The sequence below is a fragment of the Neodiprion fabricii genome, chromosome 2, assembly GCF_021155785.1.
Source record: "Neodiprion fabricii isolate iyNeoFabr1 chromosome 2, iyNeoFabr1.1, whole genome shotgun sequence".
Taxonomy (NCBI): domain Eukaryota; kingdom Metazoa; phylum Arthropoda; class Insecta; order Hymenoptera; family Diprionidae; genus Neodiprion; species Neodiprion fabricii.
This window is the reverse complement of record NC_060240.1, coordinates 25,014,044-25,031,943: the sequence shown is the minus strand read 5'-3', so window position 1 is coordinate 25,031,943 and position 17,900 is coordinate 25,014,044. Positions and strand designations below refer to the sequence as shown.

The window sequence follows — 17,900 nt, the reverse complement described above, 5'->3', positions numbered from 1 at the left end:
ATGTTTACAATAAATTATTTCAATTCGTTTTTCGCGCAAGCCGAAATTCAGTAGCTGTCGGTCCGCTAATAAAATTTCTCGACTTCCAGGATAAGCGCTCCGTGGTTCCTGGTTCATGTTTACAATAAATTATTTCAATTCGTTTTTCGCGCAAGCCGAAATTCAGTAGCTGTCGGTCCGCTAATAAAATTTCTCGACTTCCAGGATAAGCGCTCCGTGGTTCCTGGTTCATGTTTACAATAAATTATTTCAATTCGTTTTTCGCGCAAGCCGAAATTCAGTAGCTGTCGGTCCGCTGATAAAATTTCTCGACTTCCAGGATAAGCGCTCCGTGGTTCCTGGTTCATGTTTACAATAAATTATTTCAATTCGTTTTTCGCGCAAGCCGAAATTCAGTAGCTGTCGGTCCGCTAATAAAATTTCTCGACTTCCAGGATAAGCGCTCCGTGGTTCCTGGTTCATGTTTACAATAAATTATTTCAATTCGTTTTTCGCGCAAGCCGAAATTCAGTAGCTGTCGGTCCGCTAATAAAATTTCTCGACTTCCAGGATAAGCGCTCCGTGGTTCCTGGTTCATGTTCACAATAAATTATTTCAATTCGTTTTTCGCGCAAGCCGAAATTCAGTAGCTGTCGGTCCGCTAATAAAATTTCTCGACTTCCAGGATAAGCGCTCCGTGGTTCCTGGTTCATGTTCACAATAAATTATTTCAATTCGTTTTTCGCGCAAGCCGAAATTCAGTAGCTGTCGGTCCGCTAATAAAATTTCTCGACTTCCAGGATAAGCGCTCCGTGGTTCCTGGTTCATGTTTACAATAAATTATTTCAATTCGTTTTTCGCGCAAGCCGAAATTCAGTAGCTGTCGGTCCGCTAATAAAATTTCTCGACTTCCAGGATAAGCGCTCCGTGGTTCCTGGTTCATGTTTACAATAAATTATTTCAATTCGTTTTTCGCGCAAGCCGAAATTCAGTAGCTGTCGGTCCGCTAATAAAATTTCTCGACTTCCAGGATAAGCGCTCCGTGGTTCCTGGTTCATGTTCACAATAAATTATTTCAATTCGTTTTTCGCGCAAGCCGAAATTCAGTAGCTGTCAGTACGCTAATAAAATTTCTATAACTTTATAATTTTCTCATAATCTTTTCGGTAGAATATGTCGATAAAAAAATTATATTAAACCTTACACATTATTTTTGATTTGTTCTCATGCTGAAAATATTTATTAGTATTCGAAGTATAACTCGAGGTGGTTAGCGGTGGTCGTTGGAGGTGGTTGGGGGTGGTTGCGGGTAATCTCGGTGATTCAGGAGGAGGAGGACGAAGATTTGTGCTGGGTGAGTAAAACTTTTTTATAACATTTGATGGCAATTGTAATTATATTTCATCTGAAATATTACAAACTTGTCACGTTTACAATAAATTATTTCAATTCATTTTTCGTGCAAGCACATATTCAGTAGCTATGAATAATCTTGTACAATTTATTATATTATTAATTAATTAATTAGTATTCTTATAATATTTAATGGCAATTGTAATGATATTTCATCTGAAATATTACAAACGTGTCACGTTTACAATAAATTATTTCAATTCATTTTTCGTGCAAGCACATATTCAGTAGCTATGAATAATCTTGTACAATTTCTTATATTATTAATTAATCAATTAGTATTCTTATAATATTGATTGGCAATTGTAATTATATTTCATCTGAAATATTACAAACTTGTCACGTTTACAATAAATTATTTCAATTCATCTTTCGTGCAAGCACATATCCAGTAGCTATGAATATTCTTATACAATTTCTTATATTATTAATTAATTAATTAGAATTCTTATAATATTGATTGGCAATTGTAATTATATTTCATCTGAAATATTACAAACTTGTCACGTTTACAATAAATTATTTCAATTCATCTTTCGTGCAAGCACATATCCAGTAGCTATGAATATTCTTATACAATTTATTATATTATCAATCAATTACTTAATTACATTAATCCTTGCACAATATTTTTGATGTGTTCCTATACTAAAAATATTCATTACTATTCCAGGTATTACCCGAGGTGGTCGGAGGTGGACGAGGAGGAGGACGAGCTGGACGAGGAGGAGGACCAGGTGGCCGAGGAGGAGGCGGGGTGGGTCGTGGGAGAGGACCTCTCCTCTCCTCAGAGGAGGGGAGGGGGAGGGGCAGTGAAGGGGGAGAGGTGGGCGGGGAGGGGGAAGGGACGGGAAGGGAAGGGAAGGGAAGGGGAGGGGAGTAGAGGGCGGCGGGACGGGCCGGGCGGAGGAGGGAGGGGGGGAGGGCGGGTGGGAGGGAGGGAGGGCGGGATGGTGGGCGGGCGCGGGGAGGGGGGGGATGTACTGCTCTTTTAACTCTAATGGGCTCGCATCGACATCCGTTCTCCACTCTCTCTCTCCCTCCCTCCCACCCGCCCACCCTCCCGCCCGCCCGCCCGCTCGCCCTCCCTCCCTCCCGCCCGCCCACCCTCCCTCCCTCCCTTCCCTCCCCTCCCCCTCCCGGCCCCTTCCGCCGCCCGTCACTCCCCTCCCCTTCCCTTCCCTTCCCTTCCCTTCCCGTCCCTTCCCCCACCCCGCCCACCTCTCCCCCTTCACTGCCCCTCCCCCTCCCCTCCTCTGAGGAGAGGAGAGGTCCTCTCCCACGACCCACCCCGCCTCCTCCTCGGCCACCTCGTCCTCCTCCTCGTCCACCTCCGACCACCTCGGGTAATACCTGGAATAGTAATGAATATTTTTAGTATAGGAACACATCAGAAATATTGTGCAAGGATTAATGTAATTAAGTAATTGATTGATAATATAATAAATTGTATAAGAATATTCATAGCTACTGGATATGTGCTTGCACGAAAGATGAATTGAAATAATTTATTGTAAACGTGACAAGTTTGTAATATTTCAGATGAAATATAATTACAATTGCCAATCAATATTATAAGAATTCTAATTAATTAATTAATAATATAAGAAATTGTATAAGAATATTCATAGCTACTGGATATGTGCTTGCACGAAAGATGAATTGAAATAATTTATTGTAAACGTGACAAGTTTGTAATATTTCAGATGAAATATAATTACAATTGCCAATCAATATTATAAGAATACTAATTGATTAATTAATAATATAAGAAATTGTACAAGATTATTCATAGCTACTGAATATGTGCTTGCACGAAAAATGAATTGAAATAATTTATTGTAAACGTGACAAGTTTGTAATATTTCAGATGAAATATAATTACAATTGCCATTAAATATTATAAGAATACTAATTAATTAATTAATAATATAATAAATTGTACAAGATTATTCATAGCTACTGAATATGTGCTTGCACGAAAAATGGATTGAAATAATTTATTGTAAACGTGACAAGTTTGTAATATTTCAGATGAAATATAATTACAATTGCCATCAAATGTTATAAAAAAGTTTTACTCACCCAGCACAAATCTTCGTCCTCCTCCTCCTGAATCACCGAGATTACCCGCAACCACCCCCAACCACCTCCAACGACCACCGCTAACCACCTCGAGTTATACTTCGAATACTAATAAATATTTTCAGCATGAGAACAAATCAAAAATAATGTGTAAGGTTTAATATAATTTTTTTATCGACATATTCTACCGAAAAGATTATGAGAAAATTATAAAGTTATAGAAATTTTATTAGCGTACTGACAGCTACTGAATTTCGGCTTGCGCGAAAAACGAATTGAAATAATTTATTGTAAACATGAACCAGGAACCACGGAGCGCTTATCCTGGAAGTCGAGAAATTTTATCAGCGGACCGACAGCTACTGAATTTCGGCTTGCGCGAAAAACGAATTGAAATAATTTATTGTAAACATGAACCAGGAACCACGGAGCGCTTATCCTGGAAGTCGAGAAATTTTATTAGCGGACCGACAGCTACTGAATTTCGGCTTGCGCGAAAAACGAATTGAAATAATTTATTGTAAACATGAACCAGGAACCACGGAGCGCTTATCCTGGAAGTCGAGAAATTTTATTAGCGGACCGACAGCTACTGAATTTCGGCTTGCGCGAAAAACGAATTGAAATAATTTATTGTGAACATGAACCAGGAACCACGGAGCGCTTATCCTGGAAGTCGAGAAATTTTATCAGCGGACCGACAGCTACTGAATTTCGGCTTGCGCGAAAAACGAATTGAAATAATTTATTGTAAACATGAACCAGGAACCACGGAGCGCTTATCCTGGAAGTCGAGAAATTTTATTAGCGGACCGACAGCTACTGAATTTCGGCTTGCGCGAAAAACGAATTGAAATAATTTATTGTAAACATGAACCAGGAACCACGGAGCGCTTATCCTGGAAGTCGAGAAATTTTATCAGCGGACCGACAGCTACTGAATTTCGGCTTGCGCGAAAAACGAATTGAAATAATTTATTGTAAACATGAACCAGGAACCACGGAGCGCTTATCCTGGAAGTCGAGAAATTTTATTAGCGGACCGACAGCTACTGAATTTCGGCTTGCGCGAAAAACGAATTGAAATAATTTATTGTAAACATGAACCAGGAACCACGGAGCGCTTATCCTGGAAGTCGAGAAATTTTATTAGCGGACCGACAGCTACTGAATTTCGGCTTGCGCGAAAAACGAATTGAAATAATTTATTGTGAACATGAACCAGGAACCACGGAGCGCTTATCCTGGAAGTCGAGAAATTTTATCAGCGGACCGACAGCTACTGAATTTCGGCTTGCGCGAAAAACGAATTGAAATAATTTATTGTAAACATGAACCAGGAACCACGGAGCGCTTATCCTGGAAGTCGAGAAATTTTATTAGCGGACCGACAGCTACTGAATTTCGGCTTGCGCGAAAAACGAATTGAAATAATTTATTGTGAACATGAACCAGGAACCACGGAGCGCTTATCCTGGAAGTCGAGAAATTTTATCAGCGGACCGACAGCTACTGAATTTCGGCTTGCGCGAAAAACGAATTGAAATAATTTATTGTAAACATGAACCAGGAACCACGGAGCGCTTATCCTGGAAGTCGAGAAATTTTATTAGCGGACCGACAGCTACTGAATTTCGGCTTGCGCGAAAAACGAATTGAAATAATTTATTGTGAACATGAACCAGGAACCACGGAGCGCTTATCCTGGAAGTCGAGAAATTTTATCAGCGGACCGACAGCTACTGAATTTCGGCTTGCGCGAAAAACGAATTGAAATAATTTATTGTAAACATGAACCAGGAACCACGGAGCGCTTATCCTGGAAGTCGAGAAATTTTATCAGCGGACCGACAGCTACTGAATTTCGGCTTGCGCGAAAAACGAATTGAAATAATTTATTGTAAACATGAACCAGGAACCACGGAGCGCTTATCCTGGAAGTCGAGAAATTTTATTAGCGGACCGACAGCTACTGAATTTCGGCTTGCGCGAAAAACGAATTGAAATAATTTATTGTAAACATGAACCAGGAACCACGGAGCGCTTATCCTGGAAGTCGAGAAATTTTATTAGCGGACCGACAGCTACTGAATTTCGGCTTGCGCGAAAAACGAATTGAAATAATTTATTGTAAACATGAACCAGGAACCACGGAGCGCTTATCCTGGAAGTCGAGAAATTTTATTAGCGGACCGACAGCTACTGAATTTCGGCTTGCGCGAAAAACGAATTGAAATAATTTATTGTAAACATGAACCAGGAACCACGGAGCGCTTATCCTGGAAGTCGAGAAATTTTATTAGCGGACCGACAGCTACTGAATTTCGGCTTGCGCGAAAAACGAATTGAAATAATTTATTGTAAACATGAACCAGGAACCACGGAGCGCTTATCCTGGAAGTCGAGAAATTTTATTAGCGGACCGACAGCTACTGAATTTCGGCTTGCGCGAAAAACGAATTGAAATAATTTATTGTAAACATGAACCAGGAACCACGGAGCGCTTATCCTGGAAGTCGAGAAATTTTATCAGCGGACCGACAGCTACTGAATTTCGGCTTGCGCGAAAAACGAATTGAAATAATTTATTGTAAACATCAACCAGGAACAACTGAGCGCTTATCCTGGACGTCGAGCTTCACCGCGTAGCGGACCCGAAGCGCGGGATCCGGAAGGTTGAGAACCCGGTGCTCGAAATTTGCGGAGCGCGACTCTCAACCGTCCGCTCTACTGCGCGGTTGTTACTAGACTGAGGAACTCGGCTAGCCGAATTTAGATTGGTGACGTCACTTTCCGAACATCCGAAAATTCAAACTTTGGTTTCGAACTGTAATACTAGGTATGATGATGTATGATGTATGATGTATGATGTACGATGTATGATGTATGATGTATGATGATATGATATGATGTACAATGATTTTAGTTTTCACATTTCATACAAGAAATACACACTTCATCTCTCCTGCCGATTCCAGACTCAAGCGGCCAGGCCCTTCGATGGTCAGCCGTTGACTGAAGATATATTCTTCAGTGAACGGCTCGGCTAATAACGCTGCCGTTCTGCGACAGTTGGATGATGAAAAATTTTGCTCGTATCTTTCAAATGTGTGTTAAAATACACTCGAAGTGTTAAGAAGCGTCGTTCTTTCTCTCCCTATCACCTTTCTACGTCTTTAAATCACTACGCAGCGTTAAATACTGTCTCATATACGAAGCATCCATTTCATCTTGTTCAAAATTAGCGCATCCGTGATGTATTACAGTTACTCTGAATTTTTTTCCATCCGAATACTTTTCGAAAAATAAATTCTGCTCTTTCACCCAACGGAGATACTTCACTTGCGACCAGCTAAAACAGCGTTTCGATTCTATGCCTATGAAAATTCAAGATCGAAAGAGCAAATGAAAAGTTGTTGGAATAATTATGAACACCAATGTTATGGAATACATCGAGTGCGCGTCGAATAGAATCCCATTTCGAAATGAATAATTCTTCTCTTTTCATATCATAGCTAATCCAGTAATATAGGTCAATAGGATGGTTGGAGGTGGTCGGCGCTGGCAGAAGGTGATAGGGGGTGGTCGAAAGTGGCCATTGATGGTCGGAGGTGGCAGGGGGAGGTAGGAGGCGTTCGAAAATGGTAGGACGTTTCAAAAGTTAAAGTCGACGATGATCCGGTGCATCAATTTTATCGTTACAGATTTTCTTTTCCCGTGAGGCATAGAGTATTCAACAACGATAATGCAGTCCTCAAAATTCATCATTCATCTCTGACTGGAAAGCTCATTCGCAAGGTGTGGTATTCTATTCTATTTGCATTATTAGAAAAATACCCGTACCCTACATACACTGTTTCTAATCTTTTGCTACAGTTGGTTTAATCCCTATGCTTCCACAGCACGAATAGTCGGAAATGTTTTTGATTATCCATAATAAAATAAAAGAAGTAACAAAGCTTAAATTTATTGTTAAAGCTCCAATGAATACATCAAACTGCGGTCGAATCAATTCATTTATTATTTGCACATGACCTCTGTATATTTGATAAATTATTCCTAAATACATTGAAACATATGTATTTATAATGAAATATCATGCAATGGGCTGTGTAAACTATAAACTATAAGTTCTATCGAATAGCTGCTTTTATGTCAAAAGGGCTTTGAGACTCAGTTCAGTTCGTCCTCCTCCTCGTCCACCTCCGACCACCCCCAACAATCGCCAACCACCTCGAACAACCACCGATTACCACCTCGGGTTGTACCTGGAACAGTAATAAATATTTTCAGTATAAGAACACTTCAAAAATATTGTGTAAGGATTAATCTAAATAATTGATTAATCAATAATATCATTACTTGTATTAGCGCATTTATAGCCACTGAATATGTGCTTGCACGAAAAATGAATTGAAATAATTTATTGTAAACGTGACAAGTTTGTAATATTTCAGATGAAATATAATTACAATTGCCATCAAATATCATAAAAATGTTCTACTCACCGAGCACAAATCCTCGTCCTCCTTATCCACCTTGTTCACCTTATCTTCCTCATCCTCCTCCTCGTCCACCTACGACCGCTTCCAACCACCGCCAACCACCTCCGACAACCCCCGATTACCACCTCGGGTCATACCTTGAATACATATTCCAAGCATAAGAACACATGAAAAATATTGTGTTAGGACCAATATAATTAATCAATCAGTTGATAATGTAATTGATTTTATTAGCGCATTTGTAGCTACTGAATTTCTGCATGCGCGGAAAATGAATTGGAATAATTCATTCTAGACACGACAAGTTTGAAAAATTCAAAATCAACATAATTTCAATTGCCATTAAATATTATAAAAGTGTTAAGCTCACCGAGCACAAATCCTCGTCCTCCTCGTCCACCTTGTTCTCCTTGTCTTCCTCGTCCTCCTTCAACTACCGCCAACCACCTCCAACAACCACCGATAACCACCTCGGGTTATACCTTGAATAGTAATAAATATTCCAAGCATAAGAACACATCAAAAATATTGCGTTAGGATCAATATGATTCATTAATTGATTGATCATGTAATAAATTTTATTTGTGCAGTTATGGCTACTCAATTAGGGCTTGCGCGAAAAATGAATTGAAATAATTCATTGTCAACGTGACAAGTTCAACAAATTTTGGATAAAATATAAATACAATAGTCATTAAATATTATAAAAATGTTGTACTCACCGTGCGTAAATCCTCATCCTCCTCGTCCACCTTGTTTTACTCGTCTTCCTCGTTTTCCTCCTCCTCTTCCTCCTCCGCGTCCATCTTGATCACCTTCAACTATCGCTAACCATTGTTTTAACATTGGTTTGATAGTACAGAACATGACGTTTCTAATAACCAAACGTGTAAACTTGAAAATTAGTCCTGAAGGTCAAACGGCACCAGGTCAAGGACCTGGACAGTCAAAACTACCGAGCGCTTGTTCTGGAAGTCGAGTTTCCGCAGATAGTGTACCTTGAGTGCAAAAACTACGGAACGCTTGCCCAGAAGTCGAGTTTCACCAGATAGTAGACCTGGAGCGCAGGAACCACGGAGCGCTTGTCCTGGAAGTCTAGTTTCACTAGGTAGCGGACCTGGAGCGCCGAAACCACGGAGCACTTGTTCTGAAAGTCAAGTATCACTAGGTAGCGGACCCGGAGCGCAGGATCCATGAGATAGAGAACCCGGTACTCGAAATCCACGGAGCGCGATTCCCATACGTCCTCCCTACTGCGCGGTTGTTTCCAGACTGAGGAATTCGGCTAGTTGATTTTGGATCGATGACGTCAGGAGAAAAAAAAATTTGGGTGACATCACTTTCTGAACATCCGAACATCCCATCATCCAAACTGTGGTTTCGAACTTCAATACGATGTATGATGTATGATGATATTGTATGATGTATAATGATTTTAGTTTCTACATTTCAGACAAGAAATTCGCACTTTATCTTTTCTACTGATTTCAGAGTCAAGCGGCTAGGCCCTTCGATGATCAGCCGTTGACTGAAGATATATTCTTCAGTTAACGGGTCAGCTACTAACGCTGCCGTTCTGCGACAGTTGGATAATAAAAATTTTTGCTCGTACCTTTCAAACGTCTGTTAAAATACACTCCAAGTTTTAAGAAGCCTTGTTACATCTCTCCCCAAGAAAAAAAAAATCGCCGACAATCACCTTTTTAGGTCTTTAAATCAGGACACTGCGTTAAATACTGTCTCATATCCGGAGCATCCATTTCATCTTGATCAAAATTAGCGCATCCGTGATGTATTACAGCTACTCTGAATTTTTTTCCATACGAACACTTTTCGAAAAACAATTCTGCTTCTCTACCCAACGTAGATACTTCACTTGCGACTAGCTAAAGCAGCGTTTCGATTCTACGCCTACGAAAATTCAAAATCGAGAGAGTACATGAAAAGTTGTTGAAATAATTATGAACAATTATATCATAGAATACATGGAGGAGCAGGGGGACGAGGAGGACGAAGTTGGTTGGAGGTGATTGGAGGTGTCCGGAAATGGTAGGAGGTGGTAGAGTGTTGTAGAAGGTAGTCGGAGATGGCAGGTGGTGTTAGAGGGTAGTCGGAGGTCTTAGGAAATGGTAGGAGCTGATATGAGCTGGTAGGAGGTGGTTGGAGGTGGCAGGGAGTGGTAGAAGGTGGACGGAGGTGGTAGGATGTGTTTGGAGGTGGTAGGAAGTGTTTTGTGGTGGTTGGACGTGATCGATGGTGGTCGAGCAGGACGAGAACGACGAGTGGCTGGGAGAAAGAGGAGGATGGGCACGAGGTGGACGAGGAGGACGAAGGTGGTCGCAGGTGGAAGGAGGTGGTTGACGGTGGTTGGAGGTGCTCGGAGGTTGTTGCGGTGATTGGCGGTGGACGCGGTTACGCGTTTCCTCACGGAGATGATCGAGCTGATCGACATTTCTAAGTCGTAGTCGACAAGTAGTCTCACGTACTCACTTTGTACTGACTCAATCTCAAGCTTTCATCCCGACACTACTTTAACTGCGACGAATGTTGGTGCGAGCCCTTTAGGTAGAGTCGATAGAGCAGAACCCTCCTACGCTCCCAGGCCCACCTGTTCCCACTTGCCCACCGAAAACTGGTCACAAAAATTTACTCAGGGATATCCGTCTTTATATTCTTTAGTCAACGACCGGGACAATGTCTTGAAACTTGGAAATCAACCGCGCATGCGCCAAATGATTCGATCTCATTGTTCGACAAAATCTTCTCGCAGCGATATTCTTGTCTGCGATGCAGGCGGGCCAACGTACACAAAATGTGTACGTTTAAATTTTCAAAGAGCATAAGCATTAAATTCTGACCGTTCTTTGAAGAATCAACTTTTCGACCCAATAACAAATGCTTCCCACACCTTTCATAGTCACTACCTCAATTATTTAAGATTCTCTCCTCGAAAATTCGTATCAACTGCGTCGCCGCTAGCAACAGTTTGACGGCTGAAACTCGTGATGGCTGGCCTGCACGAACAGCCGATAAAACTCGCGCATGCGCAGTTGATTTTCAAGTTTCAAGAGATTGTCCCGGTATTACTATGACATATTCTGAGTTTATGTAATAAATATCCCATTATCAACAAACTTGGTGAAAAATTCATAACTGATATGTTGAACTAAAACGTTTAACATCGCGATTACAGTAAATAATTACGCATTGCTAACTAAAATTCAACGATCTTTAACCTAAGTCGTCGTTGCTGGCGCTATTTGGGAAGAAGTGATCACGAAAATCAAACACGATTGATACAAGTCACACGATCGCGGATCTGAAGTGATTGTTCCGTCGCAGTCGAAGCTTGGGGCTCGGCTCGTAAATAAATCAGCAGCGTCACGGTGAATCAGCTCGACAGCTGTGCGTTCATTCAGGTCCGGCGGCTTCGCGGCTTCCCATAGGAATGCAGGTACCACGGGGAATTGGAAGCGGCTCACGTAGGGTTTTCGAGGCGAAGGGCCTACAGTTATGCTAATGTTACGTCGAGGCGATATCTGCACTCGGCATACCTCCATCAATCAAGGGGCCTCTCCGCAGCATTCTGGGGATGCTGGCCTGCAAACAACATCTCGACTAGAGGCAAGAACTTCCGGCAAGGTTTCGGGCTTACCGAATTCCCGACAATCGACTCGGCGAAAAGGTGAACCGGAAGTTTTCGGGGAGGAAAGAGGAGGGCTGGGAGATGACGAGTCGAGGATCTCAAGAATCGCGGGCCGCTCTGTAAACTGTTTCCGAATCTTCAAACGCTCAACTTTTACGCCCGGATGGCGGCGAGAGCTGCCGAGCAGCTCGGTGTATCCGATTTTCTCCACGATCAAACGGCCCTCGATATATTCAACGCTCTATGTTCTGACAAATTGATTGCACGTGGCTCCGAGGCACGCTTTGGGTTCAAGGAAAAGGATTCTCGTATGCGAATTCTAAACTACATATGGAAAACAGACCGAGGGTTTTCAAACACAGGACTTTGTCGTATCGACGGCACAGAAAATTTGTATTTATCGAGTGATGTACTTTTCGAGAATTAGTTCACCACGATATTTTCACTGCACACTGTGAAAAAAATTTATTGGATTTAATAAATATTAATTGATCCAAGTAATCCATGCGTTTGTATAGTTCAGAGAGCACGTTTATTTAAAACGACAATTTATGTAGTTTTCAATTCAAACAAATCCGTACTTTGGATTAATAAAAAAATAGATTGAAGTAATTTAATACAATTTTGGACTGATTTGGTGAATGGAAAAGGACATTTATCCTCAGAAATTACAAAAGAAAGTGTCAATTTTTTTCTCAACATTGAAAATTTAACGTATGAAACTTTTTCATCTACAGATGGGAATAGCTTGCTTAATTGAGCTTGATTTGCAGAGCGAATGGAATTTGAAAAACAATCTGCCCGGCGAAGTTGTACCAGTTTTTTAGCTGTCTATTACAATATTAATAATACATATCAAGTAATTTTTAAGATGAAAGTAAAACAAGAAAAAAATAAATTCAAATCAGGCATAAAGATTTGGTGCACACGAAATATGTCGTTTATTCTGTCATTTGACATTCGTATTTAAATAATCTGATTAAAATTACGTATGACAAAGCTAACATTACTGTTCATACAATAATCAGAATCATACATTGATCCACACATCCCTACAAATTCCACGAATTAATTTCCCTCTTCTTCAACTTCTATTTCGCTGTTTTAATAATATCGATTCTTTTACAAAATTATGACTTATCTTTCATTTTATGCTCATCACGTTGGACCGTATCCGAGGTAATTCTTGTTACTTGTCGATGAATAATTTATGATTTGTTACTGTTACATTGTTCTTGATGAATAACGCTCTTTTTACTTTTCGTCGTCAATTAAAATAATATAAAATTCGAAATATAAACTTGTACACTTGAATAATCAAAGTATCACGATTGAAATGGGAATGTTATGTTTGACTGCTACGCAATCTCGTCAAGTACGTGTGTTTAATTTCGCGTCTTTCGGTTGAGTGAAATTTCGCTTCTCTCCCTTGGGCGGATTTCTCTTTTTTACATTTATTTTTCTCATGTCGTTAATTCGGAATGTACGTCAAATTTAGCGTGGTTAACATTCAAGCCTCACTGGGTATACTTTTTCTACCACATATCTTGTACCTACATACCAGCAGAATATTACTGATATGATCTGATAATTGATTGACATATTCTACACAAAGTTAAATGAATTTGAAATTGTACCAGAGAATTATTTTGGTTGCACGATGTTGTTCGAGATTGTTCAAATCTTTTAAAAGCTTTGCCAAAGCATTAATTTTGAATATATTTACCCTCTCGAAATAATAATTGTGTAATCACGATCTCGTCGCGGGGGAAACAGAGAGAATCTTTCCAGTTCCGTATGGGCAGGAAGAATGTATGACGCAATGAACGTCTGTCGAAACTCTAGAGAAGTTAAAAACTATAGAAAATTATATTTTCCTCTCTTAGAAATGATATAGTTATTGCAGGTAGGTGAATGCATAATTGTTTACTGTAACAAATCTATCAACAGAACGAATTCCTTTTTCTGCAAGTGAATTTCATGCACAGTTATTAAGTTCTACTGTCAACTATTCGCATAAACTTTAAATCCGCGTGACACGTGTGACAACAAAAACTGGGTATATGATAAAAACTTCAGGATAATTTTGAGTAGGCACTTTTGAGTTCGGTCAGACACCTGAAAAGCTCGCGTGACTCAAAGTAACCTCATTTAAAAAAAAATAATTTTAACATTCGTTTATGCAGTATATATGTATACCTAAACGTAGAGCAAGAAGTACCGCAGTAAAAATGAAAATCTACAACTGAGGTAAGCGGTGCTCACGCGGGGTGAAGGGTGCTCACGAAATGCGCAAAGATTTCCTCCTGCAGCCGGATCCGGACGGAGGACCTTGTTTCCCGTTCACCGATCCGCGGACAGAGAAACATTATATCTCACAGAGTGCGTGGCGTGACCAAAGATACTTCATCTCCAACGATATATTTTTTATGTTTCTCGAATCATATTTTCTCAGGTCAGACAAGCCTTGTCCCTCCCTGATTCTATCCGCGTTAAGGAGAGAGGAATCCATCTCGCGATTTCGGGCGTAATTACAGGTCAACTTCAATTTTTCACGTCGGATCGGAGTTCTGAGGGAAATCTATCTGGATAACTGCAGTGTGCAGTATATAGGGTTGCCTACCACTTAGGGAAACATATGGATAAGAGTTATCGGTCGGTAATACTTTTCAAATCCTCAAAAGTGAGCTGGAATTGTCCGTATTACCAAGTTGTGTATTTGGTCAAGAAGTTTTTTCGTTGACTTATAACACATGTTTCAGTGATCGCATTTCGGAATCACGTTGAAGTAATTATACGGCTTGACTTGACTAAAGTGATTATGACTCGGCAGGTCTGTTTCAGCGATATTTGTTCCCGTCAGTGGTAGGCAGCCCAGCATACCGCGGTACTTACTCGGAGACAACCTGTATAGGAGTGGATCTAGTGCATCGGAGTCGAAGTGTCTCAAGGGATCTTGAATTCTGGGTCATTTTATGCTGTTCCCCCTGACGATTGATCGCGCAATGCAGGTGAAATAATTTATCAGCTTACCGGGCAGCCGTGTCGCTTCTTAATTCTTTCCACGTTAAAGACCGAGGAAATCTACCTCACATGATTTCGGGCGTAATTACAGGTCACCTCGTTTTCCCCTGGGATCGGAGTTGCGGGGGAAATCTACCGGGCAAAATGCAGCGAGGCATATGTGGGAACCGAACGAGTGCAGCGTGATCGAAGTGTCCCAAGGGATCTTGAATTCTGGGTCATTTTATGCTGTTCCCCTTGACGGGCGAGCGCGCAATGCAGGTGAAATAATTTATCAGTTTATCCGGCATGACTGCATCGACAGCGCTCGTGTCAGCACTATTCAACGGGATAAGGTCCAGCCAAGATCTGATTCTCACATCACGACGCGAATTCGATCTCTTGCCATATTTTCCTGCCGTTGGCTTTTATGCTGTGTCGTTGCTTTAGAAAATCTTTGCGGGACATCGCAATGTACAAGCATGAATCACTTTTCAAGCACCGTCGTGGAAATTTTTTTTTAATATATTGCCTTCCTCAATTACGACCAATAATGTCTGATTTTACTCTGTATTCTACGCAGTTGGATACAATATTTTTGACTAATTGCAAGCCTGAATTCACGGCCGATTAAAACGAGTCACGAGTGGCCAGATCTGATCATCTGATATAATGTTAGACCAAATTCAATATACAATAACAGAGTTCAGGATCAAATACAAACATGTCTCAACAAATTTACACAGGTGTAATCTTAAATCTAACTATAAATAATTCGAACTCACATAAAGAAAGTATATGTATAAGGAAAATGCCAAATCTTTCGTTTCATCGAGCAATTTAAACACAACTGCATTGAACAAAGTTTCATTTATCTATGTCCAAATTACGTACGAAATTAGACATTGACATATTAAAAATAATTGGAGCCTGTAAGATCTCAATAATTAGAACTTGTGACATAAATATGAATTTTGTATCCTATTGTATCTGCACTGACTCCAACATAATATTTCATAATATACAATACAGTTAATTTTTCCGATGGTACTTCTTTGGTGGACAACGGCGACTAAGGTTGATTTCAAAACCTGGAGTAATCGGTGAAGATCGACTGAAAAATGTGGAGAATGGTAGGAAAATGATTTTTGTGGTCGTTTGTTGAGTCCCTTTTATTTTTCTGAGCAGACACTTTTTCTTACTGGAATACCTCTGCCTCGAGGTGGGGACTCGGACAGGAGATATCATTCAGCCAATTTTCCCAAATTTTACGGCGGATAATAACGACGGGAAGTCCTTTTTTCTTCGACCCTTTATCTTGGATCAGCGAGGCATCCGATAGTTGCCTAAAGCGAAAATTCATTCCTGCAATACCACCGGAATGCGAATGGCTATGACTTCCTGTCAGACGTTTGGGCTGATTCATGCGTGAAATAAAACCGCGTAAGTGCCCACACTATATAATAGAGCAGGTATTAAATCGGTTAGCTTCGCAGCCGATATCGAGGACCTTTTTTCTACTTGGAAGAGTATTTTTTATCGAAAATTTAGTCTGAAAATGCGTGAAGAACTGCGTGATTACGATTCAATCTTGAAGCTGAAAAGACGGTTAATGTTCAAACCTTACTTGTCTTTTTTCTGCGATTGGTAGTTCTAAAAACAAACTCTGTCGGAGGTTTCCTGATTAAACTTGTAAATCTTTTCAATTAAGACACGTATGATTGTATTTGAAAAAGTATTACATATTTGTCATCGATGTCCAATAACTGAAACAAAAGTTCAAGCTGAATGAAAACAAACAAGATTTCAATGCCAAAACAGTTTTCAAATTATTCGCGCACATGTGTACAATATACATACATGTATGGATTACGATTTTACAATAATTTTCGACCGATTTTGTTGGTATTTATTTCCTACCCAATCAATCTGGATAGTATAAAGATCACTTCTGGAAGCTTCTACTACAAAACAATGCAAGGTTAATCAAAATCAGAACTTTCACGCCAGCTCGGAACAAAACTTACGTTAAATAATCACTTGAATATAGAAAATATGATGATATAAAAATGATTTGAACAATTCTTAGTATTCAAACAATACAAAAAATTCAGTTACTACAGCAGATGCGTTGATCCAAATAAATTTATGACAATCAAGTGATCCCAATTTCCACAATTGAAAAAAAAAACTTCATTGTTAACGAAATGCAAACATTGTTTCTAATTTTTTCAGTTTTCAACGAAAGCACTTTACAGCTTTGTATATTATCTCAGTTTAGGCAGATGCAAAGAAAAATACTGAATATCAAATGCAATCTTTTCGAAAATATTATCTCTCATAAAAGACTCCTGCAGGATGCATGCAGCTTTGTATACATATCTGAGTTTCAGGCTACAACGAGTCTCCAGCGAATAGATCAACATATACTGGAACCCCATGGAAACGACGTAATAAAATTTCAAAGGACGTTACGTTCCCATACCCAGGATGTTCTAACTTTGAGGTTTTAAAGGATCTGGAGCCTCTGGCCCTCCACCCAGCTCATAGCTCAAGGGAATGCGTGTGTCTGCGTAGAGCTGCGGGTAAAGTTATAACATTGCCTTAAAAGCATCTATAATCCACCTACGCTAGTCGGCTATCTTCATATCGGCAATAATGATCCACTTGCTCTGTTCGCAATTCAGTCATTTCCAGAACCCCATAGTTCAGTCCCATAACTGTAAAAGAGGAAAGAAGAGAATCTCACGCAATGGTGCGAGGTGGAAGAGAAAGAGTGAATCGGTTATTCAGGGCTATAATTGCCTAAGAACGCACATTCGATTCACCGGCTGCTTTCAGAAATGACGTGTCGATGATAGTACATCATTGAATATTACATTCACCCATTGTTAAAAATAAAAGAATTCGGTTGGTTCGTAATTCCACACTGCACATTCACTTTTGTCAAAATCGATTGTCCCTGATCGTGAGCCGATACATACGACTCCCAGAGTAATTAGTCGGTAATATGAAACAAAAAAGTTAAGTAAATGAAAAATTGTTAAAACAAAAAATATACAAGCTAAGTCAAGTATAATTTCATTACAGATGTTCCAGAAACGAATATGTACGTATATTTATTGTTGAAGAATAGACGTGAAAGTTTCGGTATTCTCAAGCTCGTGACTAAACTCGTATACTTGTTTCTTCAGCATGGGAAACTCATGCTCATTATACATTGATGACATGATTACGACATACGACATATTGATCTTCGTCGGTTTTAA

General features: G+C 40.0%; 2 long non-coding RNA genes across 2 annotated transcripts; both read right to left on the bottom strand.

Annotated features, from left to right (window-relative positions):
* Positions 1–8,012: 8,012 nt before the first annotated feature.
* Positions 8,013–9,350, bottom strand: LOC124176591. The gene is made up of 3 exons (XR_006869419.1): positions 8,981–9,350; positions 8,705–8,856; positions 8,013–8,119 (listed from the first exon to the last, which is right to left on the bottom strand). It is a non-coding gene; the product is annotated as an uncharacterized LOC124176591 (long non-coding RNA).
* A 6,180-nt stretch (positions 9,351–15,530) lies between these two features.
* LOC124176589 lies at positions 15,531–17,630 on the bottom strand. Its single transcript, XR_006869417.1, has 4 exons — positions 17,261–17,630; positions 16,259–16,397; positions 15,842–16,087; positions 15,531–15,745 (listed from the first exon to the last, which is right to left on the bottom strand). It is a non-coding gene; the product is annotated as an uncharacterized LOC124176589 (long non-coding RNA).
* Positions 17,631–17,900: the final 270 nt, after the last annotated feature.